The following is a 25,384-nucleotide window of genomic DNA, read 5'->3' on the forward strand; positions in this document are numbered from 1 at the left end:
TCCACAGGGTAGCAGCATACACCTGTTAACACAATATATACCACATATGAAACAGAATAGAATACAATAAGTCAATGCATGTTGGGAGCCTGGATGAGACAGCTCATCCAAGCAGAGATAACAGTCTTGAAAAGGTCTTGGGATGAAATATGAACCCATGAGATTCCCAAGACCTCAGCACGGGGAGTCCGTCCCTCTATACCACCAATGACATGTAGTGAGGCCATTTAAATGCCACTGTCAGGGGGCAAGGAACTAGCATCAGAGAATGGAGGATGCATGAACGTGAAAACACGTTCCAATTTTTCAAGATTACTTTGAGGATAGGCAAATCCACAGCGCAGAAGGAAAAATTCTTCAAGAAACAACATTAAGTTACCTGAGATACCGAATCCTCAGCCACAGAGTTTCTTGATGACAGACTTGTTCTCCTAGAGAGGAGAACAGTGAGGAGGGGGCAACTACATCCTTTGAAGTCAACTTTGCCAAAAGCTACCTACACTTACTAAAACTACCCCTCAAGTAATGAAGCATTTTGCTGACATAAAACAAGACAATTTTGACAAATAGGCAACAGAGTAGAAGCACTTGAAACAACACAATCTTCACCTCTGGAATACAACGTTACTGCCTCAAAAAGACTTGCTTAGATGTCTTAACTTGACATCTCAGACTTGAGATGTCAATTTCATCTGAACTCATTCTACAGCATTCTATAGAAAAAGCAGAGCATTCAAAACTGTTCCTGTTTTTTTTTTTTGGGGGGGGGGGGGGGTTGGCTGTCATTTTGATGGCAAATTATGGCCATATTTTGCATAAAATGGGCATGTTTTTGCACCAAAAGGACAGCCATCTAAAAAATGTCACTGAAATGGCCAAAAAAGACATTGTGTGAATATAGCCTCAAACATCAAAAAATGGCATGAATCTATTAACTTCCGCTAGATCAGGGGTGGGGAACCTTTTCCCTGTCGAGGGCCATTCAGGCATTAATAAAATCATTCAAGGGCCGCTGCAGTTGGTAGCATGGGTTGGCAGCACCCGGGGCAAGGCAAAATATTGTTCTTCTAATGCCCCTGCTATTGTAGTTAACCCTCTGCTCCTGGTACCTGATGTGAATCCTTAGTGATGCCGGTAGCCAGAGTTAACCCCCAGAGATGTCCCTGGTAGTCTAGTTAACTCCCCAGTGATGTCCCTGGTAGTCTAGTTAATCCCCCAGTCATGTCCCTTGTAGTCTACTTAGCTCCCAGTGTCTGTGCCAAATATAATAAACATCCCACTCACCTTTCCTCCCTCCCCACGTTGTCCTGCCTTCTCCTGCAGGCGGCGCGCGATGAAATGATGTAATCACGTGCAGCCCGCAGGAGAAAGGAGATGTGTGCCGCATTGGTGGGAAAGGAGCCGGCATGGACAGCATCATCACCACATTCACTGATAGATGCTCTGTGTGCCAGCTTCTGCATGACCAGAGCGGCGCACGTCCTAGGAGAGCCAAAGGCCACATCAAGAGGTCTCAGGGGCCAGATGTGGCCCAAGGGCCATTTGTTCCCCACCCCTACCCTAAATATTTATTAAAACAAATACTATTATGCTCAAAGTCAACTGATGTTGCAAGGAAAGTGATGACAGTTGACTGTTGACAGATGCAGAGAAATATACCACATTATGTGGTATATTACTTTTCTGTTTAATAAGTCAAATGTCAAAGGTAGAATCTTAGAATCTTCAAAATATATACATTTTATAATTTCAATATTTGACCTTATTTTTAACTATGAGTCAGCAAGGGCTCGACATGTTTGTGGAGATCCTGAAAATCCATGTTATCTCGGCATGATGTGAGAAAGATTATCTTGTAATGTTATCAAATACAGTTTTTCTTCGATATTTTAGAGCCCTCATAATGCTTTATGTATTAGTGTTCTAACCATGTGTTATCTGCAATCAACTGATCCAGTGTTAATTTTAGGGATATGTATTACAATGATGCCATAACCAGAACTTGTTTTAATTAGAGATAAACAAGCATAAATTTTGAATTGAGCATTAAATTTGCTTCGTAACCATTCGCGAATTCACCAGATTCACTTCGCAAATTCACTAAACATGGTGGCCACAATGGTGGGCTCTCATGTTAGCTTACAGAACTGTCTTTTGGTGGGGCAAAGTATTTATCCATCCAATAAGCTGCAGACCCCACTGTGATGTCAGCAACCACCCCTCACCCTCTATATAAGGTGATTGGCCTCCTGGAGGCGGCCAGTCAGATTTGTACAGTGGAGAGTAGGATGCAGCAAGCAGTTAGAGCAGGGAGAGAAACACAGAGAGATAGGGACAGAGAGGAGAGGATGGAGGATTGTGGGTGATTTTCTGTGGGAGCAGTGTAGTCATTGTCCAGTATACCAGGTGACTGGGTGACGGTTGTTCATTATACCAAGGTACTGGGTGCTGGGTGTGCATTATAGGAAGTCACTGGGTGTGCATTATAGGAAGCCACAGTGAACACAGTGTCCATCTTAATAACTCACTGGGTGCTCATTTACTATTGTCTACTGCTGTCCTGGGAGAAAATTGATATTACCTCGCTGATCCACCAACGTCCACTACTGTCCATGAATGATTGACATTTTCCAATTTTGACTGTCCCAGCAACAGCTGTTGAAAAAATTGCTACTCTGTAGTAGTCCCAATATTGTAGCTACTACAGTTTGCCAGTTTTATTGAGATTCCCTTTGTGTACGATTCACGAATATTCGCAAATTCGTACTACACAAAACAAATTTCAGAGTGATTCGCTCATCTCTAGCTATTATCAATAGTCAGAAATTATTTAAGTGTATTGAAATAAACAATTCTTGTGTATGCTTGTCTATGTTGATTTTTGTTTATTCTTTTTCAATGTACATGTACCGGTATATCAAATGTTAGGTAGAGAACTGTTACTGTGTGGTAATGGTAGCAGTATTATTTATTCTTGGTATATTGTTGATATAAGTAATGTTGCTCTGTCCCATACATTATTATGTTGTTTTTCTTTGGTGTGTGTGTGTGTGTGTGTGTGGGGGGGGGGACCTGCCTAGGGCACCAAAATACTTTGCCCTGGCCCTGAAGCCTGCACTAGTTATTATCTTAAAACTAAAGTGGTGCCTTGGATTACGAGCATAATTCGTTCCGGGTCCATGCTTGTTATCCAAATCCACTCTTAGCCCCTTGCCTCCGCAGCCTGTTTTGTCCTTAATGACCAGGCTCATTTTTCGAAATCTGACCTGTCTCACTTTATGCGCTTATAGCTCAGTGATGCTTTAATGTATGCTAGCGATTCTGAGATTGTTTTTTCGTCACATATGGCACTTTATATTAGTGGCAAAATTTGGTCACTACTTTGTGTGTTTTTTGTGAAAAACATCAAAATATCATGAAAAATTAGTAAATATTGCATTTTATGAACTTCTGAAATTCTCTGCTTCTAAAAAAGGAAGTCCTAGCATATACATTAGTTAATAAATCACATTACCGATATGTCCTCTTTATTCTGGCATAATTTGGAACACATATTTTACTTTTTTAGGGTGTTATGAGGCTTAGAAATTTATTAGCAAATTATCACATTTTGTGAAAGTTTCCAAAACTGATTTTTTTAGGGACCAGTTCTTTTTTTAAATGGATTTAGAAGTCTGGTATCCTGAAAACCCCCATAAGTAACCCCATTTAGGAAAATAGACACCTTAAAGAATTAATCTAGGGGTATAATGAGCATTTTAACCCTACAGGGGCTGGGGGAAAGTATTCACAATTAGGTCGTAAAAAATCGAAAATGAAAATTTTCAAATAATATATACGTTTAGATTAAAGTTTCTCATTTTCGAAAGGAACATGAGAAAAAAAGCATGCCAAAATCTGTAACGCATGTTCTCCTGAATACAATGGTACACCATATGTGGGCGTAAACCACTGCATGGGCACACAGCCGGACTCAGAAGGGAAGGAGTGCCAATTAGCTTTTTTAATGCAGATTTTGCTGAAGAAATTTCTGAGTGCCAGGTGCGTTTGCAGAGCCCTTGTAGTGTCCTCAGAACAGAATCCCCCCAAAAGTCACCCCGTTTTCGAAAGTACACCCCTCAAAGAATTCATCTTTTGGTAGGATGAGCATTTTGACCCCACAGGTATTAGAGGAAAGTATTCAAAATTAGACAGTAAAAATGAAAAACACGAATTTTTCCAATAATATGTTCGTTTAGTTTGAAATTTCTCAATTTCACGAGGAACAAGAGAAAAAAAGTACCGCAAAATCTGTAAAGCAGGTTCTCCTAAATACAACAGTACCCCATATGTGGGCATAAACCACTGTATGGGCACACAGCCGGGCTCAGAAGGAAAGGAGCGCCAATTAGCTTTTTTAATGCAGATTTTGCTGAAGAAGTTTCTGAGCGCCAGGTGCATTTGCAGCGCCCCTGTAGTGTCCGCAGAAGAGAACCCCCCCCAAAAGTCACCCCATTTTGGAAAGTGCACCCCTCAAAGAATTCATCTTGGGGTGTGGTGACCATTTTGACCCCACAGGTATTAGAGGAAAGTATTTAAAATTAGACAGTAAAAATGAAAAACTCTAATTTTTCCAATAATATGTTCGTTTAGTTTGAAATTTCTCAATTTCACAAGAAACATGAGAGAATCCGCACCCCAAAATTTGTAACGCAGGTTCTCCTGAGTACAACGGTACCCCATATGTGGGCATAAACCACTGTATGGGCACACAGCCGGGCTCAGAAGGAAGGGAGCGCCAATTAGCTTTTTCAGTTCAGATTTTGCTGAAGTAGTTTCTGAGCGCCAGGTGCGTTTGCAGTGCCCCTGTAGTGTCCGCAGAGTAGAACCCCCCCTAAAGTCACCCCATTTTGGAAAGTAAACCCCTCAAAGAATTCATCTTGAGGTGTGGTGACCATTTTGACCCCACAGGTATTAGAGGAAAGTATTCAAAATAAGACAGTAAAATTGAAAAACTCGAATTTTTCCAATATGTTCGTTTAGTTTGAAATTTCTCAATTTCACTAGGAACAGGGGAGAAGCTGCATACCAAAATCTGTAATGCAGGTTCTCCTGAGTAGAATGTTACCCTATATGTGGGCATAAACCACTGTATGGCCACACAGCCGGGCTCAGAAGGGAAGGAGCGCAAATTAGCATTTTCCGTGCAGATTTTTCTGAAGAAGTTTCTGAGCACCAGGTGCGTTTGCAGCGCCCCTGTAGTGTCAGCAGAATAGATTCCCCCCAAAAGTCACCACATTTCGGAAAGTACACCCCTCAAAGAATTTGTCTTGGGGTAGGATGAGCATTTTGGCCCCACAGGTATTAGAGTAAAGTATTCAAAATTGGCCAGTAAAAATGAAAAACTTGAATTTTTCCAATAATATGTTGGTTTAGTTTGAAATTTCTAAATTTCACAAGGAAATTTAGAGAAAACGTACCCAAAATCTGTAATGCAGGTTCTCCTGAGTACAACGGTACCCCATATGTGGGCATAAACCACTGTATGGGCACACAGCAGGGCTCAGAAGGGAAGGAGTGCCAATTTGCTGGAGCAAAACCGCAGCTAGTAATGGTTATTAGAATAGCGCAGTTACTAAAATAAAATAAAAAAATTAGATTACAGGTAATGTGGGGTGGTTACGGACAGTCTGGGGTGGTTCTGGGTAATCTGGAGGTGGTTACGGACAGTCTGAGGTGGTTACGGCTAATCTGGGGTGGTTACGGGTATTCTGGGGTGGTTACGGGTAATCTGGGGTGGATACGGTCAACATGGGGTGGTCACGGCCAACCTGCTGTGGTTAAGGCAACCTGGGGTGGTTAGAGGCAACCTGGGGTGGTTAGAGGCAACCTGGGGTGGTTACGGGCAACATGGGGTGGATACGGACAACCTGCTGTGGTTACAGACAATCTGGGGTGGTTACGGACAATCTGGAGGGGGTCACTGGCAACGTGCGGTGGTTACGGGTAATCTGGGGGGGTTAGGGGTAATTTGGGAGTAAACTGCAATTATTACTATAATAAAAAGTGTGTTTTATTTTTGGTATGTTTGTCACTTTTTGTACTTTATACATTCATTTTCACTATATTACTATGATTACTGTGATATTTTCTATCACAGTAATCATAGTTTAGTGACAGAAACCAAATTGGTCTCTGTCACTTTAAATTTTCAGAGCTGGCTGGTTGTGGGGGGGGGGACGCTATCACTTTTTATCCCTTGTCACCAATCATTCATGGTGACAGGGGATAAAAAGTGCCTGGAGCACATGGTACAAGCGATCACTGCCCCATGCTCTCCGCTACCTCCGGTGGCGGAGAGCATGGGGCTTTCATTCATTTTTACTTTAGATCACTGTGAACAGACAGTCTGTTCACAGTGATGGCGGCGGCCATCTTGGATCTGATGGCCGCCGCGGGGAGGGGGTTAGTGATCGGGGCACTAGGGGGGCTTATCTGGGGTCTGATTTTACTTATTTCATCTCCCCCCACGGTGGGGGGAGATGAAATGCAGCGACGGCATCGGCACGTTAGTGACCGCCGTTTCGGCGGTCACTAAGGGGTTAATGGGGGTCAGCTGCGGGATCGCAGCTGATTCTCATTATCTCTGGTGCTTCACTCAGATGAGAGCGGGATCGCTGTCCCTGCAGCGATCCCGTTCTCATCACAAACCCCCGTCAGTAACAGGAACGTATATGTACATTCCTACTGCACGGGGCATGTGCAATAGGAACATATATATACAGATTGCTGACGTGAAGGGGTTAATGGTGTTCATCGGGTGGTATATTTAATGTACAGGTTAATAGAGGGGGTCATTATGGACGTGGCGATACCAAATATGTGTATCTTATTTATAGGGGGTCGTTTATAAAGGTAGGGTTGGTGAATGTGTATATTTATTTATTTATTTTAACTATTTATGTATTTATTTAATTAATTTGTAATTAATTGATTAATTAATTAATTAATTAATGTATTTGTGTGTGTTTACTTTTGCAGATATATATATCATGCATTACAGCACATGATGTGTGCTGTAATGCATGATATAGTGAATGAGCTGTCAGCTTTACAGCTGACAGCTCATTCAAAGCTGAGTACGGGGAGGGAGCCAGAGCCGGATCCGGGCAGGGGTGAGCCAGGGGTGGGAGAGCGAGGGAGCTGGGGGGGACGGGGAACGGGGGAGCCGGAGCAGGAGGGGGGGGAGGAAAAAGTGGATGAATGGGAAGCCGGATCGGGGGAGGTGGGGGCAGGGGGGGGGGCTGATCTCATGGATGGAGAGGGGAGGGGGCCGGATCGCATGGGGAGGAGAAGGGGGGCCGGATCGCATGGGGAGGAGGGGGGGGGCGGATCGCATGGGGAGGAGGGGGGGCCGGATCGCATGGGGAGGAGGGGGGGGGCCGGATCGCATGGGGAGGAGGGGGGGGGGCGGTTGGCCTGGGGAGGAGGGGGGGGGCCGGATCGCATGGGGAGGAGGGGGGGGCCGGATCGCATGGGGAGGGAGCAGGATCGAGGCGGGGGAGCTGCAGCACGGAGAGGAAGCTGGAGAGGGAGCTTGACTGGGGCGGGGGGAGCAGCACGGGGTCAGAGCAGGAAGGATAGAGGCTGGGGGAGGAGATCAGCAGAGGTGGCAGGAGGAGGCAATGTCCGTAGCCTCCTCATGCCGCCCTGATCAGCCGGAGGTATCAGATCTCCCCATAGACGCAGCGGTCGCAACGACCGCGGCGTCTATGGGGTTAACTGCCCGGGGGGGAGCACGGCTCCCCTCCGGGCAGTGGCAGCGGGAGGAGACTGTGTTATACAGCCTCCTCCCGCTGCCCGATCTCAGATAGGGAGAGCGGGGGGAGGCAGAAAAGGCATGACGTCCAGGGACGTCATGATGCATTCTGGCACTGCTTTTCATGACGTCCCTGGACGTCATATTGGGGGAAGGGGTTAAACCAAAGCACATTTTCCCCTAAAAAAATCATAGAAATGCAGACAATTGGTTCCACACCCCAAAAATAATGATTTATTATTCTGAATAACATGTAAAACAAATGAAACGAACATTCAAAATCAGCAGAATATGTGATATTATAAGTTACCGTACAGTAATAGAGAGGATGGGAAACACAAGGGCGGACAGAGACTGCAGGGAGCATGAAGGAATGAGCAGGGCAGATGTGGGCACATACATGCAGCACTCTCTGTCTAGGGAGAGAGGTGTTACAGCTATGCAGAGATCACCCCCACAGTCCTGTCCCCTGATGCAAGCCTCAGCCTGAAGTGAATCTGCTGTGATTTGGAAGGTGAAGGAGACTTTCTGGGTCAGAGTACAGTGCTGTAGACCCCACTATACAGACCATGCCCCTCCCCCACTCCCCCTACCAGTACAGGGAGCTCTTAAACCAAAGCAATGCTCTTAAACCAAGTCACAATTTTGAAAAACTGTGAGCTCTTAAACCAAAACGCTCTTAAACCAAGTTACTCTTAAACCAAGGTACCACTGTATAGCAGATATAAAATATGTATACATTAAAAATGTATAAACTAAGATATAATAAATGTATGCATATCTGTTGACAGCAAATAGAATCATATTCTTTACCAACAATAAAATATACCCAATGTTATTTTAAAGAGAGACAGTTATTCCGCTATCAATAGGAAACTTTCTGATTGACAGTCTATGAGCTCCTATATGTGTATTATATTTTAAACCTTCTTTGTTTGTCATTTCTCTACAATGTAATCTTGCTCATATCAAGCTTGTATTTTATTTCTCTTGTAATTATTCTAATGATTTACATAAACCATCTCTCCCACAGAGCTGTGCAGAGTAAGAATTATATGCAGGTCAATATGAACAATTGCATAAATGAATGTCATTTTCAATCTGCTGAATCACTATTGGGTTTTCTTTTTTCTTTTCCTCGGTTGAATCTATAAGAAAGAAAAATGATTTCTATTACCGAGAAATGGGAAAATGTGTTGAAATCAAACAGATAGTGACCTGATACTATCATTTCTAAGAAATAAATGAAAAAAGTTTTTATGTGTTTTAAAAATTAAATTTTATTTAACTTGTATATACAGTACAGACCAAAAGTTTGGACACACCTTCTCATTCAAAGAGTTTTCTGTTTTTTGTTTTTTTTTCATGTAGCGGCATGCTATTCCATCCTGTATGTGTTTAGTTTGACCATCATTTATTTTTCAACAGGACAATGACCCCAAATACCCCTTTAGGCTGTGTAAGGGCTATTTGACCAAGAAGGAGAGTGATGGGGTGCTACACCAGATGACCTGGTCTCCGCAGTCACCAGACCTGAACCCAATCGAGATGGTTTGGGGTGAGCTGGACAGCAGAGTCAAGGCAAAAGTGTCAACAAGTGCTTAGCATCTCTGGGAACTCCTTTCAGAGTGCTGGAAGATGATTTCGTGTGACTACCTCTTGGAGCTCACCAAGAGAATGCCAAGAGTGTGCAAAGCAGGAATCAAAGCAAAAGGTGGCTACTTTGAAGAACCTAGAAGACATACTGTATTTTCAGCTGTTTCACACTTTTTTGTTAAGTATATACAGTAATTCCACATGTGTAATTCATAGTTTTGATGCCTTCAGTGTGAATCTACAACAATTTTCATGGTCATGAAAATACAGACAACTCTTTGAATGAAAAGGTGTGTCAAAACTTTTGGTCTGTACTGTATAATATTTAAATCTAATAAACAAGGTTATTGGACCTGGACGATTCCCACACTCACCAGCATTGGTATGGTGCATAAAGATATGTCTCCCCATGGTGAATGGTGTAAAAACAACTTCCCCCCATCCCTGCTAATGGAGGCTGGGAGATTAGAACAGTGTAGATCTTTTAGAAAATAAAGAAAGCTGTTACTCTTTCCTCCTATCATGGATATAGAACTAGCTAAGCCCCTCCCCTCTTCCTGTGCTCTGTCCTGGTCTGTTACTGGAAACAGAAGTCATCAAACAACAAGCAATATACAGCAGATTACAGTGATTAGAGACACCTAGTGGTCAAGACTTCTAGATCTTTTTCATGGATAGGAATTAGTGTTTGATAAATGAAGTGATTTAGAAAAACGTTAGAAACAACAAAGAGTATCAAATTAAATAGCTTGAAATGACCATATAAGTTAGGCCGATTAGTTGCCTTACTTCAAATTGTTGACACATTTGTGGCACATTCAGCCTCACCTCTTTATAACAGTCCCAGCCCTTTACTAAGGCCACATCTGTTTTGCCAGTCCAGGCATCTTCTCACCATATTGAACACCAGTAAATATGCTAAATGTTATTATGGCTGTCCCAGAAGTACACACCCACAAGAGCAGAATTATAAACAAATGTAGGTTAGTTAGAAAATACTGCAGTAAAGACAGTATAATGTTAGGGAATTGGGTTATCAAGACCAGCGGTCTTAAATTAGCCCCCGTCCCCTTTTCCATGGCCGGATTCACTAAGAGGTGAATTCGGCCATCCAGGCACTCAAACCTGTGCCCGACGTAACAAATCTACACCAGGTGTAGATTTGGATCATGGTAAATGAGGCGTGGCCTCCTTCCCACCTTTACGCACCCCTTCCAAAGCTCCCCCTGCTCGCCCCCTATGGCTGGGATACGACAGGCGTACACCAGGGAGAAGGGTTGAATCTGTTCCCTCTCCCTGGCATATGCCTCGGGTGGGACCTTCATAAATGTCCCCCCATAGTGCATATTTTCACTGTAGATTTTATTCGCTGCAGTACAGTAAGTGACATCTAATGAAAATACAAATTTTAGTCTCAATACATTCATTTTTTAAGACGTGTAAATGTGAACTTGAGATTCGTATAATGTAAATATGGGTGTTTGATTTACCTTGGCTAATAATAAGATAATACTCTTTAGATTTTGATAATTACGGTTATAACGAATGATCGTGATCATGATTTATGGCCATATGTTGTGCGAAGATAGCCTAAAGCTTGGGTTCTTTGTTTCACTTTGCATCTTAGGGCTATGTTTACACAATATTTTGGGCAATTGTTTAGCCATAAACCTTTCTTTTTTAAAATTATAGAGCTCTGTTGAAATCAATTATACTATAAGCTGATGATTACATACAAAATGTTATAACTATATAATCAAAACTCAGTTTTTGGAATTATTTTCTTGCTAATTGCATAAAAGCATTTACTGTAGCAAAAGAAAAATTTGGGAAACTATTAAAATGTTTAAAAAACAATGTAAAACAAGTTAAAAAAAAATAACCAATAGCATAGCACAAATAGGCTTTACAGGTCACTTTATTATTGACCAGAATTAGCAATGTTTACACATTTTGACTGCATAATTAACTTTTATGGACAATAGTACATGACATTATATACAGTATTTCAGGGTTAATGAGTTGACGAATAAAGAATATTGTGCTATATGCAATAATATACTCTCATCATCTGATCTCTTTACTGCATTTTAGTAAAAGTTACAAGAAATAGCTGTTTTCTTCTAGTTGCATAGTGCCATGCGAAGTTCATGCTCTCATCTTGAGTAGTAATTTAACAACCCAAGCAGAACAATTACAATTTAATGTGTATGCATTTGCAGGCTGAACTTTTTTTAATTAGTATCATTGCAGCAAAAGAGTGTGGGTCTCTTTTAAACTAACGTGTCCCATGTTGCAATGATGCAGTTTAAAGAGAAAAACCTTTGTATGTCACAGACAACTTGTTGTTTGGAAATACTGTAGTAACAGTGGTATATACAAAATAGAGAAAGTGGATTTATGGCTATGCAGAAACACAGTACATACCTAAACAAAATCACAAATATAAATGTACATAACATAATAATGCACGTAACAAAAGGAAAAAAGAAAAAGGGCACAAGAAAGCGCCTTCATATGGTGTAAAGGTGGGGATGACTCTAAAAAGAGTGCATTGGACTCCCAGACCCTTGGGTTTGATGCATATTACCCCTAAAGGCGTATGTAGGATGGAGAAGAGCTGCTGATCTGATCTGATGAAGGGATGTAACTTCCAAAATGAGTCATTTGTATACATTTGATTATTTTATATAGGTACAGTATATGTGGGGTTTTATTTAGCTTTGTTTTATTACTTTTAGGCTATGTTCACATGTAGTAAGAGACTGGACGTTCCGTAACCCAGCCGAGTCACGGAACGGCCGGTCTCTCAAAAGATCATCTCGGCTGGTACTGCACTGCACTGAATAGCGGCCGCAGAAAACTGACATGTCAGTTTTCTACAGCGTCCCGAGAGATCCCGGCTGGAGCGTATACTATGTGTCATGTGCCCCGGCGCACACTCCATTTTGTGCAGGGGGGGGATTCGGATTCGGGCGCACACTGATGCCCCAGCTTCTGAATTAGGCAGCAGGGAAGATCATCCGTCCGCTACTGCTGTACCGGCCAGTATGATCTTCTCTGACACCAGCCATGCCGTGACCCGGCCGGGTCATATAACGCTCGGTGTCTCACTACGTGGGAACATGGCCTTTCTTTACAAGTGAAAAGGAGGAATGGGTCATTCTAAAGAGCTTACTGAATTCCACTGAGGAAAATATGAGATTTCTTTGCTCTAAGGCTTATAATTCAACTGTTATGGCAGTATTGAAAAGAGAAAGCATCTAAGAACCAAAGTAACTCAGCTACTAAGTTACAGACCATATAAAGTTAGAGCCTGGAGTCTCCAAATGCTGAAGTGCATTGTACATAAAAGTCCCTAAAGCAAGTTCCAAGCCTCATATCGCATTAAAATCATCACAAAAGAATGCGTGCCAAGTTTCCGAAGGACTGGTGTAAACCAACTCACCACTGAACTCACCTCTGTGGAACGAGGTCTGAAAAGTTAAGACTGGGTTTGGTGAACATCATCTGCCTAACTGCATTGTGCCCACTGTAAAGTTTGGTAGAGGAGGGATATGCTATCGAGTTGTTTTTTTAGGGCCTAGCATTTTGGAGAATGCTCCCAACTTTGTGGGAACAGTTTGGGTTTGACTTTTTTTTCTGACTGGATTCCAGTGAACAAAGAAAAGTGCATAAAGACTTGGTTGAGTGAGTTTGGTGTGGAATCATTTAACTGGCCTGCACAGAGTCCTGACCTCAACTTATTTAACATCTTTAGGATGAACAAGGACAAAGATTTTGAGTCAGACTCTCTCATCAAACATCAGTGTGAGACCTCCCTTTTAAATGTGCTGCCGCCAACCCCCAGGGGCCCACAGCTGCCCAAACCACTCAGAGCAGCCCTAATTGCTTCCCCCACATCTAGCCTTCTGCACATTACTCTGGCTTTCCAGTCTCCTCACTTATGCTCTTTTGGATGAATGTTGAAACATTCCTATAAACACACTCAAAAATCTCAAAAAGTGACGGTGTCTCTATACTTTTGTTTATATAGTGTAATCACCTAGCAGTCAAACCCACCAGCTAAAACTTCGGATAGGGCCCCCCTGTGCTACCCAAACCCATCATTTAACATTTCTCGCCAGAGAAAGGGCTGAGTTCTCGCCCAATGATTTTAGGTCTGGACCTAAAGAAACGATCAACTGATGATCATTTCATTGGCTGATCGTTTCTTGAGGACCAGACCTAAAAGCATCTGGTGCCGGGCATGCTTCCCTACATGTATTAGTGATGCACGGCCAATGGCTAATAATTGAATAAACTGTTCTTTTATTACCTCTCCACGCTCCCGGTCTACTCCTGCCCACTGCCTGCTTTCTGGCACCTCGCGCTGCAGCTTCTCTAAACTGACAAGCCACTCAGCCAATCACCACCAGTGATTAGCTGAATGGCCTGTCAGCTCAGAGAAGCCTCCGGAGGTGGGAAGTAGGCTGAGGACAGGAGAAGACCGGGAGCATGGAGAGGTAATAAACACTTTAGGACCAGGGCTGAAACACATGGCTAACAATATTCATGCAGCCCTTGCTAAACGATAATCAAGCAATGTAATAGGCTCAGTAAATGAGGCTCATTTACAATATTGATCGGGCTGTCCTCGGACCATATAATAGGACCCTTAGTGTAGCTACACAAAATGAGAGCTTACAGAGCTCTGTGCATGCTTTTGTTCATAAACTGAACCCATAATACAGCCTATTACCAAGGCTGTATCCCTTTTTTCCAGGCAGTACACGGGCTGTCTCCACCTTCCCCACGGAAAGGGAAGGCAGCGGGAATCAAAAGCCGAAGGTTCGAGTTCGAATAACCCTGAAAATTCCCACTGTTCGATCCTCTCTATTTAAGATCATTTGTCATAGTGGTCATTTGAGAACGTTAATCGCCAAACAATTGTTCCTTGTTATACCACCCATATGCACAGGAGAGGGTCAGGTGGTCAATTAAAAACACTGGCACTCACACTGGTGGCCCCGCCTACTGCCCTCTGTATCTCTATGGAAATGTCTTTACTAGCTCTTAGCATAGTATAATAGCTCTGCAGCAATCTGCGAGTCATGCAGAGCACTGATAGCCTCATATGACAGCTTATAAGCTTCAACATTGCACAATTTACTCTCCCAGAGCCTGCTGGCCTGAAGAAGCAACCAAGTGGTCCAACCTTGGATCTAGGACACTGACTGCAAGTACAGTGTAAAGTAAGCTTTGATAGATAAATACAAATGCTATGTATTTGCATTGTGTGTTTGTTGATCTATACATTCAAGCTATAGCACATAAATAAATTATAGGTTTGGATTCAGATTTTTATATTCAGCTTACTTCTTGATTCCCTTCATGATTCCTATTTCTTCTTTTCAGCTGTAATCCTTAAAACGTACATTAAAGACAGACTCAGACCAGTGCTGCACACAGCACAACATAGATCAACAGTCACTTTAGATCTACAGTTGAAATCTTTCAATAATAAATTACCTCCAGCGGAGCCAGTAGCAATAAATCAAATAAGCATGTGCATGTCATGAATAGCCATCCAACTATTTCTGCTTTAGAACACTGATCTTCCTTTACTCAATTATGACTGCAGCCCAGGAGATCATGAATTTTACCAGCTGAGGTAAACTCTTTTTTACTGAATATATTTCCAGCATTCTGTTATAGAAATACACGTACTAAAGCCGTGAATTTTATAACAAAATTATTCTGCAGTTACTAAAAGGTTATGTTATTTCCATCATTGTGACAATAGTGTTAAAGAAGTATAGAGCCTAGAAAATAGACAGAAACTATAATGAGGCTCATGAATAAAAATCAGCTTTTTTTTTTTTTTTTACATATTTTGCCAAAATATTTATAGTACAGAATTATTTTTCTAAAAAGTATGCAAAAATAATTAAATAAATCCATGGAAAAATTCTACTATGTATTTAAAAACATACATTACACTACACATACAATACATTTCAGAAGTTTAAACAAATAAGGTACAGACATTTTTCCACAATAAAATAAATATATTGTTTATAGTGTTGTTACCCATTTTCTAATATAGCATACATATCATAATTTAGACTTTAAAACTTCTATGTGCAGATGCAGCGGAAAGCTTGTTTTTTTGTCATCAAGTTCTGTTCAATTAAAGCGACTCTGTACCCACAATCTGAACCCCCCCCCCCCCAAACCACTTGTACCTTCAGATAGCTGCTTTTATTCCAAGATCTGTCCTGGGGTCCGTTCGGCAGGGGATGCAGTTATTGTCCTAAAAACAACTTTTAATCCGGCAGCGATGTTTCTAATGGCCGGGGCTTACATTTGTATATGCATTAGGCTGGCACAACCTCTTCTTCCCTCCCCCCTGCCCTCCTCAGCATTAGGAATGATCCAGGAACATTTATTTCTGTTTGAGCTTTGCACAGGTGTATTAATGATCCAGCCCATGTGTCGGGCTGCCACAGGTGGGGAATAGGAAGCAATCTGCCTGGAGCATTCCTAACCATAAGGAGGGTGGGGAGGAAGGACAGAAAGGGTGTGCCAGCCTAATGCATATACAAATGTAAGCCCCGGCCGTTAGACACAGCGTTGTAGGATTAAAAGTCGTTTTTAAAACAATAACTGCATCACCTGCCGAACGGACGGTTTGGGGGGGACAGATTGTGGGTACAGAGTCACAGAAGGTTTTTTTCTGGTAAAAGGGTATGTTCACACTGAGTAAAATAGGCGCTGCGGAATTACGACTGCCCCAGTGTGTCATATCATCTCAATGGGAGAGCGCACGCTCCTCCGCAGCCGTCTCTCTCCGCTCAAAGAAGTGACATGTCAGCTTATGCCACAAAAAAAACCCTCACATAACTCCATTGGCGAAAAAATTTAAATATTACAGCTCTTATATATATGCAGGACACAAACAGTTTTTATAGTATAAATGCCATAAAGTATAACAAAAGCTATATATAGACGCTGCAGTCAATATCGATTGCCGATCTGGGATCAGTGTCAGCGTAATGCTTCGGCTCGGCCCGGACAGAATTACTGGTCCCCCCTCCGCAATCACATCGGGGGGAGGGGGGAGGGAGATCCGACCCATTAGACACCACGGATGGGGCTTTTCAAGCATTTAAAGGCATTAGCATAATAGATGCGCTCCCTGACTGCTGATAGCAGCCAGGATCGGTGCCGTTCAGAGCAGGTCCCGTCACGGACTCTTCTGAACCTCCCCTATCGGTGATATGATGTACGAGGAACATCATGGGATGCCAAGGGATTAAAGAAGTCAAATATTTACCTTTTCTAATGCACATCTACTGTATAAAGATCTATCTATTCATCTATCTATGGCTATGTTCACACATTTGTTCAGCTCCATTTAAAATGACGTCTGTCATTTTGAGTCTTCAATAACGGACGTTATTTAGCTGTCTGGCCTCCAGCTTACTTGAAAAGTCCAGTGAATTTAATAGTAAAAACGGAGAAAGGACAATGACAAAAGAAAAACTGTGAACAAGTAATAAAAAACATCCACTGTTTGCAAAAGACATGCAAAAATAATGATCATATTTATTATTTTGACGCCCACGGTAAAAACCTCCGTTATGCAATACATTGTGCGCATTGGACGTCCGTCTTTCCATTGACTTTAATGCATTGCCATTGCAGTCAATTAAATTGCGGCAAAAACGAGCGTTTATTAAATATCAAATATCGCCGCCTTTTCTCTATTTTTGACATTGTGTGAACATAGCCTATCTCATATCTATTTATCTATCTATCTATCTATCTATTTATCTAGTACAGAGAAAAAGCCGCACTTCCAAGGAAAAGGAGTGGGTGCTTGCAGAGAAAATCCCTTGGCCGGGGGTCCCAAACACAGTACAAAAAAAGTCCGCAGCACTCCAACATAAAGTGAGGTGGTTTATTCCATCAACACAGGTACAAAAGAATTAGCAACGTTTCGACTCCCTCACAGAGTCATTCTCAAGCCTGCCCAAGCTTGAGAATGACTCTGTGAGGGAGTCGAAACGTTGCTAATTCTTTTGTACCTGTGTTGATGGAATAAACCACCTCACTTTATGTTGGAGTGCTGCGGACTTTTTTTGTACTGTATCTATTTATCTATCTATCTATCTATCTATCTATCTATCTAGACTCCAAAAATGTAGCGGCACTTCCATTAAAGTGAAAAAGTTTTTATTTGCTCAAGGAAAAAATAGCAGCTACTATTTTTCCTTGAGCAAATAAACACTTTTTCACTTTTTTGGAAGTGCCCCTACATTTTTGGATTCTACTTTATCACACCCTGAATCGGGTGTTGAGAGCAGGCAACCCAGCTTCTTTCATATACGAGTGCCGTTGAACCTTTTTAAAGTCTATCTATCTATCTATCTGTCTGTCTGTCTGTCTATCTATCTATCTATCTGTCTGTCTATCTATTTTGTTGTCATGAAGGAGAGGAAATTACCCGGTCTGGAAGTCATTAAACAAAGATCTTGTTGATAATAGAAAACACACTAATATTATTGTGAAGCATTGCTGTTTGTATTTCCCCTCACCTATACTGTGCATCAGTAATGCATGCTCATCAATACACAAGGTAGTACTCCAGCATAGGAACTATTCTTTTACATCACTTGGAATATGTATTATATATGATTTAGTAAAGCTCTACGAGATATACCGCACATGCCTTTTCCCTAAAGTATATTCCCATGCCTCTGAACTAAGCAGCACACTTTCACAGATGTTAGTGCAAAACAAGATAGGATGCAAGTAAAGAGCTCCCAGACTTTGCAGTCAAGGTAATCAGTTACCTTGGTACACCGTGATTAGTTTGTTCCATAAGCATAAAGCGTCACAGAGATTGAAAAACTGAAATTTATTCGGACTGTCAGAGACTGAAAAATATGATGTATAGAGGCGGAAAATGCTTTATTTCTTCAAACTTTCAAAAAAATATTGAAGTATATATCAGAAATAAAAAGTATGTGCCTAGAGGTGCCTTGTCTGCTTTATAAACTGCATGTCTGAGTCAGGACCCTTGTTATCGCGTGCTCCTGCAGTCTTATCTAAGCACTTTGTCACAATTTATCAATTTCATAGTTATCAGTTGTGAACCTGAAAATCTATCTCGGTAGTGGACTTGACAACTATGCGGCGTATTTCAAGGATTTTAGGCTTATGTGTGGAGACAAGTTATTGAAGGCAAATAAGCGCAACAGTATATCTGTTTTGTAGATAAGTGGCATGCAGTGAAAAATAGGTATGTGCCTACTGAAGAAAGATGTCTTCCATCGATGGAGAGATTGAGATATGAGCAAAGGAATGCAGTGAGAACTAGACCAATACATTAAAATCAAGACCTTATATCAATACCGTAATTTGTTAGAGTGATAACATACTGTCACATTTATTCCGCTAATCTTTTTTTTTTTTTTTTTGCTGCTTGTTCTCTGTAGCTTCTAAATTTACCAGGTAGAAAAACAGAAATAATTTCTAATAAACTTATATTTGTTCATTTAAGATTTATATACCAATGATGCAAGTTGCTTTACTGCATTAAAGAGTTGGGCTATGTTCACGCAACATTTTTTTCAGTGTCTGTCATTTTGAAAATAACGTACGTCAGTGCAATGACTGGTGTTTGTACATTATTCTAGTTTGGGATTACTAATTGGCCTTTTGGATGCGGCTTAATTGAAAAGTCCATTGAATTTAATAGTAAAGACGGAGAAAGAAAGGTGAGAAAAGAAAAACTGTGTGCGAACAACTAATAAAAAACGTCCGCTGTTTGCAAAAGACGTCCGAAAATAATGATCATGTTCATTATTTTGATGTCCGCGGTAAAAACATCCGTTATTCAATACATTGTGTGCATTGGATGTCCGTCTTTCCATTGACTTCATTGCATTGCCATTGCAGTCAGTTGAATTGCGGCAATAAGACTTTTTTTAAGTATCAAAATCGGCCGCCTTTTCTCTATTTTTGACGTTGTGTGAACATAGCCTTGTCCAGTACGCTCAGATTTTTGTAGACTCAAAACATACAAATAAAAAAAAGTATGAAGAAAACATAGTGTGTAGCCACAGCCACATTCAGAGGCTGTATAAATATCGGCCACTTTTTGACACATTTGGCGTTTGACGTGTGTCAAACAACGGCCGATGTCTTCAGTATCGGCCGGGTGAACATCACTTAATTTTAATTGGAATGCGGGCACATTCGGGTGTGCCCACACTCCAATTAGACATAGAGCACAATGTAAAGTACGGCCAGGAGTCGTACTTTACATTGTGGGCACAGGCTATCTTGTACAGAAACCGTTCACTGAATAGCAGCCGCAAAAAATAGACCTGTAAATTATTTTGTGTGGCCACATGGAACAGCGTGTATACACTATGGCCGTTGTTTCATACACACTAGTGTGATTTCAACCTGCAATTGTAAAAATATGTAGTGTGAATGTGGCCTAAATTTGCTAAGGATTCTTTCCAAATATTTCATATGGATTGTGGTATCATCATGTATTTTATTTAATCTTTAATACATAATTAATGTAATGGCATATATTGATTAGTAAATCTGTGTAATCATTCCAATATCATTTATGCATTACAAATATTTATACTGAATGCCTTCAATTTATATTTTGCTCATGCATTGCTGTGGTGCACTGTTAGGCTGTGTTCACGCAACGTACTATATTTGGGGGCGGGGGGGGGAACGCCATTTTCTGTTAAAACAATGGCCGTTCTTTTCTTATTGCAATGAAATGCATTGAAGTATTTTAATAAATAGTACATTGTGTGAACATAGCCTTACAGTGATTAACATGTTCTAACAAAAGCTGCCTTCCTTGGATCTCAGTTAGCCAGTAGTACCTATTGCAGAATTAGTTTTTTGCTTCTTCCATATTGCTTATAACTCTTTTCAAGTTCCTAATTTGCTGCGAGCATGTACAGCTGTTCTCTATTAACAACAATTCTATAACAAAAACCACTCAAGTAAATGTTAAGTGGACTACCCGTCTATAGTCAGTCTAATGCAGGCATAAATAGATTGTGAGAAGTTAACACTCTTAAAGTTGAATAATCAAGACATTAGCACAATTTATAATTCCTTTGATATTTAAAAATAAATTAATGAGAAATTTTGCATATTTTTCCCCATACTGTGGATACTAGGAGCTGATTAGAAATGGATGTTAGCACAATTATTACATATAGCGTGCAATTGACAAGAAAGGATTTAAAGGTTAATTCCAATTCTATTCCTCAAGTATTAAGTCACACAGTGAGCTCATAAACCTTAAATAGAATCTGTCACTGGGCATGATGGATACAGTGTTATTTCAAAACAATGTAAAGACCATGTTTAAAAAATTAATAAATATTATTAATTTACAAAACTATACCTTTTTTCCGCATTTCCCTTTATAGTTTAGCATACACTGATCACTTCAAATGGGTCGCCATTAGAGATGAGCGAACCTCGAGCATGCTCGAGTCTATCTGAACCCGAACTCGACATAGCGGGGGCTGCTGAACTTGGATAAAGCCCTAAGGCTATGTGGAAAACATATCCATGTATTAATGTTTTCCAGACCGCTTAAGAGCTTTATCCAACTTCAGCAGCCCCCGCTATGCCGAATGCTTGGGTTCGGATAGACTCGAGCATGCTCGAGGTTCGCTCATCTCTAGTCGCCATGTCTCTGTGACATGTCAAAAAAAAAATTTTTTTTGACAGGTGTGCTTTATTAAGTGGGCTCTACTAGGCATTGCTCCCACCTAGCCAGACTGATCCCATCCTGCCCCACACTGATGAGGAGCAACACCCTGAAACAGCTGTATGTGGATGGATAACTGACCTTGGTTTTTCCCTTGTCATCACATTGACTAATAGGGCCACTTAATATGGTGGTTTTGGTGGTTTGCCTACTGGAGCCCCCCCTTGGCTGGGTCCTTCCCAGAGGGATATCTGACTAGTTCTGTGTTGTTGTTTTTTTTTGCTTATTATTAATAAGTGGAAAAGCATTTTTACTCATAGGACAAAAAGGGATGCTGAGGTCCACCGAAATTAACGGTGCTATGGCCTATCTAATTGCCGTCAATACCCTTGAAAAAATAAAACAAAACACCAAAGAGCACAGTGTCCCCTAAATAAATAGTATAAGGCCATGTTTACACACACGTTGTGCGACACGGCCATTGTCTCACCTGTTCACCCAGCCTATACTGCAATATCAGTCGGATGAACATAATTTGATTTGAATTGGAATGCAGGCACATTTGGGTATGCCCACACTCCAATTGGCCATAGGCCACAGTGTAAAAAACAGACAGGAGCCGTACTTTACACAGTGAGCACAGGCTCTCTTATTCTGCCGCTGTTCACTGGAAGGCGGCCGCACGAAATAGACCTGTCAAATATACTGTGCAGCCGAAGAGAGCCACGGCTGTGTCGTATACGGTGTGTATACACTGCGGCCAAAGTTACATACACTGTAATGTAATTGATTGCTGTCATTTAACAACAGCCATTATTTTAGTAAAGTAATATTTTCTCATGTTTCGTCTGATCTTTCTCCATCTAACCTTTGATCATGTCCCCTCTCATGTCACACCTCTCAATAAATCCAACACATCTGAGGCTACAGAGATCTACACCAGGTGGTGTAATTTGTGTGCAGGTGTAAACTGTTATAAATTTGTTGCAGGGGAGGGCACAACCCTTTCATGTATGGAGACTTCTGCCCACCCACATGCCTGGCAAAAAGGAGGAAAATATTGTGCACCTTTTTGGCAGGTCTGCATTAGGCAAACATTTGATAAATCCCCCCCTTTGTCCCTGTGATCACATGATAAATTAGATCACATGATCATATGATGACATATTAAGTCAAGTCCTACAATCACCTCCATAACATATATGTTTTCCCCTGGGAATTGGGATAATGTGGCACTTAATTTTATATATATATATATATATATATATATATATATATACACACTACCGTTCAAAAATTTGGGGTCACATTGAAATGTCCTTATTTTTGAAGGAAAAGCACTGTACTTTTCAATGAAGATAACTTTAAACTAGTCCTAACTTTAAACAAATACACTCTATACATTGCTAATGTGGTAAATGACTATTCTAGCTGCAAATGTCTGTTTTTTGGTGCAATATCTACATAGGTGTATAGAGGCCTATTTCCAGCAACTATCACTCCAGTGTTCTAATGGTACAATGTGTTTGCTCATTGGCTCAGAAGGCTAATTGATGATTAGAAAACCCTTGTGCAATCATGTTGACTCATCTGAAAACAGTCTAGCTCGTTACAGAAGCTACAAAACTGACCTTCCTTTGAGCAGATTGTGTTTCTGGAGCATCACATTTGTGGGGTCAATTAAACGCTCAAAATGGCCAGAAAAGGAGAACTTTCATCTGAAACTCGACAGTCTATTCTTGTTCTTAGAAATGAAGGCTATTCCATGTGAGAAATTGCTAAGAAATTGAAGATTTCCTACAACGGTGTGTATTACTCCCTTCAGAGGACAACACAAACAGGCTCTAACCAGAGTAGAAAAAGAAGTGGGAGGCCGCGTTGCACAACTAAGCAAGAAGATAAGCACATTAGAGTCTCTAGTTTGAGAAACAGACGCCTCACAGGTCCCCAACTGGCATCTTCATTAAATAGTACCCGCAAAACACCAGTGTCAACATCTACAGTGAAGAGGCGGCTGTGGGATTTTGGGCCTCAGGGCAGAGTGGCAAAGAAAAAGCCATATCTGAGACTGGCCAATAAAAGAAAAAGATTAAGATGGGCAAAAGAACACAGACATTGGACAGAGGAAGACTGGAAAAAAGTGTTGTGGACGGATGAATCCCTACCCAAAGACCTCAGACTTATTTCCAACATTCCCAGTTTCAAGCATGCCCTGAAGACTCATCTCTTCAGGCGTGCTTATAACATTTCGTAATCTCGTCTCCCTCTGCTATCCCTTCTCCATCCTCTCTACAACCTTGTTGGTGCTATTTACACTGTCCTTGTTATCTGAGCTCAGAGCTTGTGACTGGCTTGCCCAGATTCTATGTACAATGACTGGAACATTGACAGATAAAGCACTTGTTGCCTCTCATGTTACTCACGAACTGGAGAGAATGGAACGGCCGCACATCCCATCTATGGCTGATACTAATGCCGCTAGGCCTATATTAAAAATCAACACCAGAGTGTCTGTATATGAATTGATCAAGCCATATTGCCCCGTGTACCACCGCGCAGGTCCTCTGGTCCACACGGGTCCCTACGCTAACTCCACAACGTGTCGGTCAGCGACCGCCAACCCCGCAAAGCGTGCACATGCAGGGAAGGGAGGCCATGGAACGGCCCTGCAACCCCAATGTCACAGGACCAGACCCAAAAAGCCCCACCGAAACCCGGCCAGCACCATCGGCGGGGAAGTCTGCCCCCAAACGACACAAGTATGGATATGGTATTACACTTACCATTGCTGCTCTCACAGAATGGGGAAGACATAGGGTCCAGACATGTGAGCACAGGCATATCCTGCTAATTTTGGTCATGTGGGTCTTATGAAGGAGTGCTAGCTGTTCAGAGAGGGAGAACTGTGAAACACGAACTGGAGAGAATGGAACGGCTGCACATCCCATCTATGGCTGATACTAATGCCGCTAGGCCTATATTAAAAATCATGAGTATGCAAAAGAGGAGTCCGTGGAGCCTCATTGAAGAGTCTCAAAACACAGGACTAGCCAGATATCCCTCCGGGAAGGACCCAGCCAAGTGGCAGCTCCTGTTAGGAAACCACCAAATCCACCATATTAAGTGGCCCTATAAGTCAGTGTAATGACAAGGGATAAACCAAGGCTAGGTAACCATCCACAGACAGCTGTTTTGGGGTGTTGCCCCTCATCAGTGTGGAGCAGGATTCTGGCTAGGTGGGAGCAATGCCTAGTAGAGCCATAAGAGAAACAGATTGCTGAACTCAGGGAGAACAGCCAAATGACAACACTGCCGGCTGCTAATGAAAGCGCTCAATGCAGTGAAGTCCTAGGTGCATTGCCCCCTGGGAAACATGAGTATGCAAAAGAGGAGTCCGTGGAGCCTCATTGAAGAGTCTCAAAACACAGGACTAGCCAGATATCCCTCCGGGAAGGACCCAGCCAAGTGGCAGCTCCTGTTAGGAAACCACCAAATCCACCATATTAAGTGGCCCTATAAGTCAGTGTAATGACAAGGGATAAACCAAGGCTAGGTAACCATCCACAGACAGCTGTTTCGGGGTGTTGCCCCTCATCAGTGTGGAGCAGGATTCTGGCTAGGTGGGAGCAATGCCTAGTAGAGCCATAAGAGAAACAGATTGCTGAACTCAGGGAGAACAGCCAAATGACAACACTGCCGGCTGCTAATGAAAGCGCTCAATGCAGTGAAGTCCTAGGTGCATTGCCCCCTGGGAAACATGAGTATGCAAAAGAGGAGTCCGTGGAGCCTCATTGAAGAGTCTCAAAACACAGGACTAGCCAGATATCCCTCCGGGAAGGACCCAGCCAAGTGGCAGCTCCTGTTAGGAAACCACCAAATCCACCATATTAAGTGGCCCTATAAGTCAGTGTAATGACAAGGGATAAACCAAGGCTAGGTAACCATCCACAGACAGCTGTTTCGGGGTGTTGCCCCTCATCAGTGTGGAGCAGGATTCTGGCTAGGTGGGAGCAATGCCTAGTAGAGCCATAAGAGAAACAGATTGCTGAACTCAGGGAGAACAGCCAAATGACAACACTGCCGGCTGCTAATGAAAGCGCTCAATGCAGTGAAGTCCTAGGTGCATTGCCCCCTGGGAAACATGAGTATGCAAAAGAGGAGTCCGTGGAGCCTCATTGAAGAGTCTCAAAACACAGGACTAGCCAGATATCCCTCCGGGAAGGACCCAGCCAAGTGGC

Source organism: Dendropsophus ebraccatus, chromosome 6 (assembly GCF_027789765.1).
Source record: "Dendropsophus ebraccatus isolate aDenEbr1 chromosome 6, aDenEbr1.pat, whole genome shotgun sequence".
In the NCBI taxonomy this organism is placed as follows: Eukaryota; Metazoa; Chordata; class Amphibia; order Anura; family Hylidae; genus Dendropsophus; species Dendropsophus ebraccatus.